Below are 11,135 nucleotides of genomic sequence, written 5' to 3'. Positions count from 1 at the left end.
GTGTACTAGGGGAACTTCCACAAACATATCAAGCTGCCTTTAGTAGACTGAGACACTTGGTTTGATGCTTACCTTTCGTTTGGCTTAACTTTGACTGGCTGTAGCTCACCTCTTCCCCCGTACCTGATGCCTGAGATCTCCTTGAGTGGAAAATGAACAGGGGGCCTCCTGCATGCCGAATAGGGGCTCTACCCATTGAGCCCTCCTACCAACCAACCATCCGCTGTGAAACCAGATCAGCCTCTGGGGTTGCCTTAGGCAGAGACAGATCATCGTTCCCCACTAGCTCTCCTGGGCCTCTGGAAGAGAGAACTTTGAGATCCTTCAAAGATGCCAGGCACTGAATAGGGGACCTTCCATACATGCTCTGGTGCCGAGGTGCAGCCCTCCATGTTCTAAGCAGACTTTAGTGGTCCACAGCATGACTGGATGCGGGGTGGGGGCTGAATGTCTTCTCCAGAGCCACCTAAGAAGTTAATAGCCAAGACCAGAAGAGGTCTGTGACACCTCCTTGCAGGTAGCAACACTTGCATGGAAATGACAGAGGGGTTCATGCTGTTCACAGTCTCAGAATATCTGCTCTTGCAAAAAGTCTGAAGCTTTCCTTTGTTTCCTCACCTTCCAGACCTCCATACCAAGCTGCTCAACGACCAGCCCTGTGGTCTCCAGCAGTGACTCCATCCAGGGATCTGATGGAGTCCATGATACCATCCTGCTGGAGGTAGGCCAGGCCCAGTCCCAACTCCTCATCCTGTCAGTGACTGCAAGGAGGCCAAGAGGGTTGGGAACCTGCCCTCCTTGATGGTTTCCCCCCACCTTCTTTTACTCCTTCTGTGTGCAGAAGCTCTCCTGAGCCCTCCAGAGAGCCCAATCTTCCACAAGTCCCTCTCATCCATGGGTCACTTCATGACTATGCGGATGAATATGTTTGGATACAGGCATAGCTGGTGTGCTCCCTTTGGTACCCTGTGCATAATTCTGGGCTCTCCACTTACAAAAGGACCCGCAGAGCATAGCAGTGAGAAGTTCAGAAAGGACCAGGCATAAGAAGCCAAATGCTGGAACTGCTTCCCTACAGGAGAAGGCTAAAACGTTTACGGCTTTTCAGTTGAGGAGAAAGTGGAGTGAAAATGCATGGGAAGCAGTTAGCCCAACTGTCTGCTTTGAGTAGGCAGCTTCCCAGGGATCCCCTGTGGATCCTCCTGCTTTGGAGACAGACACAAGATCCAAAGAGATCTGAACCCTGCAGCGACAGCTTCTCCTCCTTTCCAGAAGAAGCTTCTGGTGCGAGGAACAGATTGTTCGGTCCATGAGGGAATCCTCCCCGCTTTCCCAGCTGGCTGTGAGAATGCTGATTGGCTGGCCTGAGGGACAATCCTAAGGCCCTGCCCCCTTGGCTCCATGGAGTCTTGCTTGGCTGGCCCTTACAATGACCTCCAAGCCATCTCCCTCCCTCTGACCTGCCTGGCAAGAGTATTGCATGCGTCTTCCAGAACTGTGCCCCATTTCCTTCAGATAAATCCAGTTCCCAGAATTCCCCGCTCAGAAGCCTTCTTAGCACAGGCTCATTTGGTGGCCTCTCTTTTGATTTCAGACCCAGCCTGCACCGGAGAGGCCCATGCCAGCACCACCTCCCCAGGAAACCAGCAGTGAGGGGGATCAGCCCACACCATCGGCTGATCCGCCAAATACCACCAGGCGCCCCTCCTGCTGGTCATTTCTATCTTGCCTGGGGGGGTGGATGGCCAGAAGATCTAGCGCCTCTCCGGGAAACATCTGTAGGCGGCTGAGGCGTTGGGCAGCCCGGCGAAGAGGTCGTGTGCACCCTCAATAAGATCTGAGGTATTGTCTGAAGTCCTTTGATTGTTTCTTCTGTTTGGAAATGTATGGATTTGATTTACATTTAACGCACGTTAATATGTTAATGTTTGTGGAGATGTTCAGTAATGAAATGAACAATAGTTGTTTTAATAGCAAACTTTAACAGTTATAGCAAATATTAACAATTATATCTTTTTATAAACTTTTAACTGGTACAGTTATATTGTTTTAAGACTGTTTAAGATTACATGGTTTTATGACTGCATACTGTATAGAACATTCAGGCATAGAAGGAAGGTAGGAAAGCGGAGGAAAGGGGCTTCTGGTAGGAGGACAGCCAAGAAGGATCTCAGCTGTGGAGACAATATAGAAATATCAGCAGATAAGTTAGGGTCATCTCTTTCATGACAGAGCTAAAACAAGAAAATACAAACATCCTAATTCCATTGCAACACAGTGATAGAAAGCCTCAGGACCAGGATTATTACCTGAGGACATTAGAGGAGGATATACTAAAGAGATGGTCTGAGATCTCATCTGGGCTGCAAGAAACAAGTCCAAAAACGTAAGAAAGTAAACAAGGTATTCAGGAAACCAAGACAAAGCAAGAAGAACTTTAAAGGAAACAAGAAAAAATGAATCAGTGCCAACAGTTGCAAGCAAGCTCTTTAACGCAAGCAGAACAAAGTGACGTCTCGGAAACGAAACTCAGAAGGAACAACCTATGGTTCTGTGGAGTTTCAAAAAATGTCGGTGAACTGAATGGAGAAAACAGATTTCCAAAAGGAACACAAGATTACTTGAAAGCGCAAGGTGCTGCAAGAAAAAGAGGTTGCTTACCTGAAACTGATTATCTTTGAGTCGTCACCTGTGCATTCACACGCTTGGGGAAACCAGCGCCTGAGCCAACTCCAACGGTGATAGAAAGCTCCAGAGTAAAAGATTCTGAGAACTCCCACTGGGCATGCTCCGGAACTCCACCACGCACGCCCAGGGGAGGTTGCCAGGATCCTGCCAGTTTCCTTCTGACCCCTTAACTATCCACTAAGAGAGCAACTAGACAGACAACAGAGAGGAAGGATGGGTGGGTGGTGTGACTGCACAGATGACCGCTTCAAGATCATCAGTTACAGGTAAGCAACCTGCTAATCTTCATCGTGGTCTCCCTGCTTCACTCCTTGGGAGAATAAAAAGATGAGTCCAACCTGGAGGTGGGTGCTGGCAGACATCAGTTGCAAACCAAATGAAGTACAGAACTCCAAACACAGGTCTCCATTGCGCCCAGACATCCAGATTGTAGTGTCTAATAAAGGTATTAGGAGTGGCCCACGTGGCCGCTCTGCAGATCTCTGAGAGGGAAATGCCTTTGAGAAAGGCCGTGGAAGTAGCTACTGCCCTGGTGGAATGAGCCTTCAGGGCTCCTGGGAGAGGCTTCTCAGCAGGTAGCACAATTTAATAGTCTCCACTATCCATCGGGAGATTCCCTGAGATGACAGCTTAGAACCTCTGTGATGGTCTGCACAGGTTACAAATCAGTGAGAAGTCGTCTGGAAACCACAGCTTCTATGGAGATAGAAGAGAAGGGCCCGTTTGATGTCCAGGGAATGCCATCTGTGTTCCTCGGACGTGCGATTGGAAAGAAGTTAGGGAGAACTAGTTCCGATTGAGTAGGAAGGTGCTATACAATCTTAGGAAGAAAATTTAATGTTGGAAGTCAACGCAACCCCTTCGGAACCGACATCTGAGGAACCTGGCACCTCTTCCAGTTCTGAGCACCCCGATTCTGATGGGGAAAGTGGTGGCCTATGCTCCCTCTAAGTTGTGGACTCTTGTGAGCAAAAATTCTACTGTGTGAGCTACTAGCATTAAAGTTGTGAGCTACTGCATAAATTATTGTGCTCTGGGGCCATTTTTCCTGACCTAAGACAAAAAGGTGTGAGCTGGAGGCTAAAAATCTGTGAGCTGCTTCATGCTAACTCAGCATAGAGGGAACACTGGTTGTGGGGGTGGCCATGTTTACTCTGGTGCCCGGGGGTTGACATGTTTGCATTGGATAGGGTCAGTGTGGATCCTGACATGATGGCACGGGTTCGTCAGGTGGTCTGCTTTGATCAGTACATGGTTCAGAGCACCACCCTCACTGGCAGCCACCAATTCAGAATCTTCCCTGCTTTGCTGGGTAAGGTCGATATTGTCAGTATCCAGTGCCGCAGTGCGGGTAGTATCACCCGAATGTCACAGTTCCAGGGAGTTTACCGAACGTGCTGGTGTTTACAAGAGTTGAGAGGTACCAACGTAGAGGAAGTTGGATCTGGAGGCAGGTGGAAGGTACCAGTGTAAGAACCACTAAGCCATGAGGCAGGCTCCTTGGTTTCTTCTTATCTAGAAGATATTGGATTTAGAAGAAGATATTGGATTTATATCCCGCCCTCCACTCCGAAGAGTCTCAGAGCGGCTCACAATCTCCTTTACCTTCCTCCCCCACAACAGTCACCCTGTGAGGTGGGTGGGGCTGGAGAGGGCTCTCACAGCAGCTGCCCTTTCAAGGACAACCTCTGCCAGAGCTATGGCTGACCCAAGGCCATGCTAGCAGGTGCAAGTGGAGGAGTGGGGAATCAAACCCGGTTCTCCCAGATAAGAGTCCGCACACTTAACCACTACACCAAACCGGCTCTCCGTATGATTATCTGTCTTCACTCAGCTTATGATGTATGATTATCTAAGTATGAATCTAAGTATGATTATCTGTCTTCACTCAGCTTATGATGTTTTTCCTTCTTTCTCTTTCTTGCAGGAGATGTTGGTGGACGCCTTTTGGTGAAGTGCTAAACATTAATTCATAGTTTTAGTAATATGGTATAGTTTTTTGTAGTTTTTAGTATTTTATTACATAGGAATACATTTACTTGTTCTGGGGGAAGGGAGGGGGAGGGCTTGGGGGATAACTCTTAATATAGTTCAAAGCATTTGTTAAACTTTAACAATTTATAATAACTTTAACTACTACATTTTTGGAATTTCTCTTCATCAGGCAATGCTAAACGCATTCAGCATTAGTTATGGAGAAAGTTTTGTATGCATATCCTTTCTTTCCCCATACAGCCGTAGTTTACTCTTTAACATCTATTCAGTAAACCTTCTCACCAAGGACTTTCACCCTACTGGTCTTACCACTGCTGAGGGCATCTGAAGGCCTTCTGCGTTGTCCTCCCATCCTTTGGAGATCCTTTGCCCATGGCAAACAGATCCATATCACCATACCAGTGGCACAGGATCCAAAATGTCCAGCACCCACTCCGTCTGCTCTATCGTTTATCTGCTCAGCCAGTCTGCCAAGACATCGTCCTTCCTGGCTATATGGACAGCTTTGATCGAAAGAAGAGTGTCCTCTGCCCAAGCCGTCAGTGTATGAGCTTCCTGGAAGAGGGACGTGATCCTGGTTCCTCCTTGTCCATTCGCATAGGATTCTGCCATCACACTGTCGGTTTTCACTAGTACGTGTTGAACTCTGAGCAAGTCTTGGAAATGCAGAAGGCCTATACGAATCGCCCATAGCTCTAGGAAATTTATGCTCCTCTTGGCTTCCTCCAAGTTCCACTGTCACTGTGTCATCAGGCCCTGGCAGTGTGCTCCCCCGGCAGTGTGCTCCCCTGAAAGACTGGCATCCATCGTCATGGTGATTCTAGGTGGTCCCCGGATTGGTAAACCCCGATCGATGTGGGAGGGAGCTCTTCACCATTGAAGCTGAAGCTGAAGTTCTGTTTGCAGCTTCACCCACTTGGGCAGTTTGAAGGTGATAATCCGTTGAAAGGGGATAAGAAAGTGTTGTAATGGTCGAGTGTGAAAACATGCCCAGTGAAGCACATCCTTGTCAGCTTGCGGCATTGATACTAACCATGCTACCTGTAGTGTTTATTTACTTGCAACTAACCTCACTGATCTTTGGTAGAATTCTAGGCATGCCTGAGGGGGGAGTGAAAAGGGAGGAGGGAGCTGGGCGCCGAGGAGCCATAAACGGGCTTTGAAATGCGGAGATACACGGCCGCTTTCCAGGCGCCAGCAAGGACATCCGCTAGCAGGGGGAGTGGACAGGGCCTAGCTTGGAAGATAACAAGCGTGTGAATCAAACACCTCTGAAAGGCAGAAAGTAACTTTATTATGAGAATGATTTAAATCCCCTAGGCTTTGATGTATCCCAATAAAGACTAGTGCTTGTCCTTTGTATGTTATCACTCTCAAAGACCTTCTGCATGAGTAACATTGTTGTAATCAATAAATGAAACTTATTTTCAAAAGAAAAGAGTACTCTCATTGTTGAAACTCAATGCACCCTGCGCTGACAATCCTGGCAAGATACCATCATGCCTAGAAGTTGGGCCAATGTCATCACCTGAAACCTTGGCAACGAAAGAACTTCATCCAGGAGAGCTTGAAATGTCCCCAGTCTGTCGGCAGACAGGAACACTTTGTCCTGTTGGGTGTTTATTAGCACCCCCAGGTGAACCAACCGTTGTGATGGGACCAGGTGGCTCTTGGTCAGGTTGACTATGAAGCCATGGGACTGCAGGGTCTCCACCATGAGATCGGTTGCCTCCAGGTTCTCTTGCCACAATAGAGACCTAACCAGAATGAGGATGCACACGACCTTTTCGCTTGGCTGCTGAACTCCTCAGCCGCCTGCAGATGCTCCCCAGAGAGCCTTCAGATCATTTGGACATTTCCCCCTCCCCAGGCAAGAAAGAAATGGCCGGTAGCAGGAGGGATGCCCGATTGTACTGGGCGACTCAGCTGATGTTGTTGGCTGATCCCTTCCCCCCTGCTGCTGGTTTCCTGGGAGGGTGGTGCTTGCGTTGGCCTCTCTGGTGCAAGCTGTGCCTGAAGTAAAAAGAGAGGTCACCAAATGAAGCCATGAGCCCGCAGGGTCTCCACCGTGAGTTCACTTGCCTCCTGGCTCTGTTGCCACGATGGAACCCTGACCAGAATGATGATGCACATGACCTCTTCGCTTGGCTGCCCAACTCCTCAGCTGCCTGCAGATGTTCCCCGGAGAGGCTCCAGATCTTCTCGCCATTTTCCTTCCCAGGCAAGAAAGAAATGGCCAGCAGCAGCAGAAGGGATGCCCGATGGTATTGGCCAACTCAGCTGATGCTGTTGACTGATCCCCCCTGCTGCTGGTTTCCTGGGAGGGTGGGACTTGCGATGGCCTCTCCGATGCAGGCTGTGCCTGAAGTCAAAAGAGAGGCCACCAAATGAAGCCGTAGACCCACAGGGTCTCCAACGTGAGTTCAGCTGCCTCCTGGCTCTGTTGCCACAATGGAGCCCAGACCAGAATGAGGATGCACCTGACCTCGTTGCTGGGCTGCCCACCTCCTCAGCTCCCTGCAGATGTTCCCCAGAGAGGCTCCAGATCTCCCAACCATTCCCCCACAGGCAATAAAGGAATGGCCAGCAGCTGGAGGGACACCTGATGTTACTTGGCGGATCAGCCGATATTGTTGGCTGATCTCCGTCTGCTGCTTGTTTCCTGGGAGAGTGGTTCTGGTGTTGGCCTTTCTGGTGCACGCGGTGCCTGAAGTCAAAAGAGAGGCCACCAAATGAAGCTGTGGGCCTGCAGGGTCTCCACTGTGAGTTTGGTTGCCTCCAGGCTTCGTTGCCACAATGGAGCTCTGACCAGAATGAGGATGCACACGACCTCTTCGCTTGGCTTTCCAACTCTTCAGCCGCCTGAAGATGTTCCACGGAGAGGCTCCAGATATTTCAGCCATTTTCCCTCTCAGGCAAGAAAGAAATGGCAAGCAGCAGGAGGCAGAGGCGTCACTAGGGTGGGTTTCCCCCTGGGGTGTAACTGATTCAAATCACCCCCCCCCCAATTGGGCATCACCCCTTTTGGAGGGCTGCGTCACCCCCTCCGCACCGCCGCCAGGGCGACCCACCCGCGTTTGGAAGAAGACCAAAGCACGGGAACACAGACGACTGCCAGACCAGGTCCGTTTCTTGGCACCAGCAGCAGCATCTCCCTCGAAAAGCCCAGGAGAAGACCTTTTGGAAGAAGACCTCTCCATGGCGCGCTCGGGGCGCTTCGCAGCCTCTCCAAGGTGCCTCTCCAAGTTGGAGACTCCAGGTCTCGCCCGCTGCTTCTACACGGCTCGCTGCGCCACAGCGCCGCCGGCGGCTGCTTTTATGCTCGTCGGCTCAGCCGCTCCACACCCTTCGCGAAGCTTCCCCCGCATCCTCTCCGCCTTCTCCGGCGCTGGGAGGAGGAGCCCAGACGGTGCGCCCTCTGCAGACGCGCCGGAGACTTCGCCGTGCGACTGGAAGCTTCCAGCTGCGCCTGGCGGCTCCTCGAAGGGGCTCGGCCGCAAAGGGAGGGCGCGGGGGGGGAGCAGGCTGGCACGGCAGCAGTCCGAAGTGCCGCCTCCTTCTCCGGGGACGCCCGGCCTCTTCTTCAGCCAGTCCTGCAAAAGAGCTACATAACGAATAGATCCAAGCGGGCAGCCGTGTTGGTCTGAAGCAATTGAAGAAAGCAGGAGTCAAGTGGCACAAGAACATAAGAGAAGCCCTGTTGAATCAGGCCAGCCCACACACAGCAGCAGCGTTCTAGTCCCAGGGCCAGCCTCTTCCTGTTGGGGGGGGGCATGGGTCAGTGCCTGGGGCCAATGAGAATGCTCTGGGGGAGGGCCGATGGCCCCCTTGGCCCCGCCCCAGTGACGCCGCTGATTATAGTTGAACATCATGAAAACAAGATCAAGATTGACAATGAAGAAATGGAAATTGTTCAAGATTTTCTATTCCTTGGCTCCATTATCAACCAAAAGGGTGACCTCAACAAGAAATCAGAAGACTAAGATGGGCAGCCATGAAGGAGCTAGAAGATTCTTAAGTGTAGGGATGTGTCAATGGTAACCAAGATCAAGTTGTCATGCTATAATATTCCCCATTGCTCTGTATGCGTTTGAGAGTTGGACAATGAAGACGAATGACAGGAAGAAAGCTGATTCATTTGAAATGTGGCGTTGGAAGAGAGTTTTCTGGATGCTGTGGACTGCCAAATAGATATCAATGGGTTCTAGATAAAATTAGGCCTAAACTCTCCTCTGAAGCAAAAATGACTAAACTGAGGCTATTGTACTTTGGGCACGTGACAAGGAAACAAGAATCACTGGAGAGGACAATAATGTTAGGAAAAGTTGAAGGCAGCAGAAGAGCCCAAATGAGATGGATGGATTCAAAGAAGCTATGGCCCTCAGTTTGCAAACATGACCAAGTCTGTTAACAACAGAGGTTTGGACAATGTTAATACATAGGATTGCAACAGGTTGGAGGGAAGCAATTTGGCAGCAGTTAACATAAACACACAATAACAGACCATGGTGTGGTGCTACAAACGAGACATGAAGCTGCCTTATACTGAATCAGACCCTTGGTCCATCGAGATCAGTATTGTCTCCTCAGATTGGCAGCCACTCTCCAGGACCTCAAACCGAAGTCTTTTGTATCACCTACTACCCGATCCATTCAAGTGGAGATACCGGGGACTGAATGAGGGACAAATCATATGCTCTACCACTGAGCCATGGCTCCTCCCTTTTGAGTCACCCGTTTCAAAAATAGTTTGTGGGTTGCTGTTCAAGAAACAAGTCCAAAGTCCTCTGGACCCAATATAAGATAGTTCTTTAGAATCTAACCCATGTAGTGTATGTGTACACACACACACACTGCTTTATCTTTGAAGACTTTATTATAATAGATCAGAGCCCTGATCTTCCATTTGCAAGTGGTGATGCCACCACCATGGAAATCTAGATGCCCAATGGCAACATCCTAAGTAGAATTACACCTTCTGAATACACAAAAGCCAAGGGACTTAGAAGGATATTTAAGATGGCATGATTTTCCAAATGAAAGATAGTGCAACGAGTTCAAGAGAGAGCAGCATATTATTTGCTTAAACATTTCAAATTACTGAGCATCTTTTTTTCAATCTGTAAGAATACAACACCCTCATTCTTAAAATCTAGCAGTGGGCTGCATTTCGCAAGTCTCATGTTATATTTGCATTGTTTAATTGCATGCCAGGATTTTAAAAAAACCCATTGAGAATCCTATTTAATAACATTCACAAGTGATTATGAGATTACGCTTGCAAACTGAATAATTAAATTCTTTTTAGGTTTAAAGGGGTACAGATGCAAATGTCTAACACCGACTTCAGTCTTCCTGAGTGAGCACCGGAAAGCCACGTGAGGAGCATGAGTTGGAAGCTTCATACATAACCATTACAGATGCATCCAGATGTGGATTCTCCGTCACGAAGAACTTGCTGGCTGCATCTCTTTGATGCTGATCAGGCTGCATATTCCAGTCCGTGCGTTCATGGTAACACTATGCTGCATTAGAGCTGAATCAAGGCGACTGGTTTAGCAAAACCAAAGAAGCGATTAAAGCATGGGCTACTCCCCTCCCCCATGTCATATAAGAAGTCATTATAGTTATCAGTAATCACTAATGGAATTGCTAATGGGAAAACTTTCATAGCAGAAAATATTTTAAAAATCTAAAACAAAAGTGGAACTTCTTCACCGAAAGAAAAAGTTCCGGTCCCGCTCTCAATACATGAAATTAACGCAACCGACAAACTACTGAAAAAGGTACATATGTCTTTTCTTTTGTAAACCAACAATTCATCAGGCATTAGAGGCCAACAGACATAAAGAGCTATGGGGTGGATCATATCTAAAATTTCCATGCATAGAAGTGTCACTTCCCCATTCTCTGCCCTCCCACATCAACCCCAAATGCCCCTCAAACTGCGGCCAGGGAATGAGGGGACCCTCAAGAGTAGTGTATGGGGTCTGAGTGTATGGCAGTCTGAGAGCTACCGAGGAGGAAAGGAATCCGCAAAATGGAATTCCCATATGCGGATTTTTTTCCCCAGAATCCAACCCACTATCTTAATATTAAGAGATTACCATCTTTCTTTGATGCAGTTCTTCACCCACCACACCCTATATTCACAGCTGAGATTTACTCGGTCACCAGCATAAACTCTGGCTATTCTGAGCTGGCTCCAAAGAAGCCATTCTGTTGGGCTTACAGAAATTTTGCAGGCAGGAGGGTGATTTTTTTTTTTACTGACTTCCTTCCAACCCAACAGACCTCAACTCCACCCCTACATTGTTCTTGAGGATCCTTTGACATCCAGGAGAATTTCAGAGGCTTAGTGAGCTGTAGCAGAAAGGGGGAGATGGGGAAGCCCTGTCCTGTCAATCTTCACTAAGCTGACAGTGCATTGGATCCAACCCATTGGCTGAACA

Source organism: Heteronotia binoei, chromosome 8, assembly GCF_032191835.1.
Source record: "Heteronotia binoei isolate CCM8104 ecotype False Entrance Well chromosome 8, APGP_CSIRO_Hbin_v1, whole genome shotgun sequence".
Lineage (NCBI taxonomy): Eukaryota > Metazoa > Chordata > Lepidosauria > Squamata > Gekkonidae > Heteronotia > Heteronotia binoei.
This window is presented reverse-complemented; position numbering follows the sequence as displayed.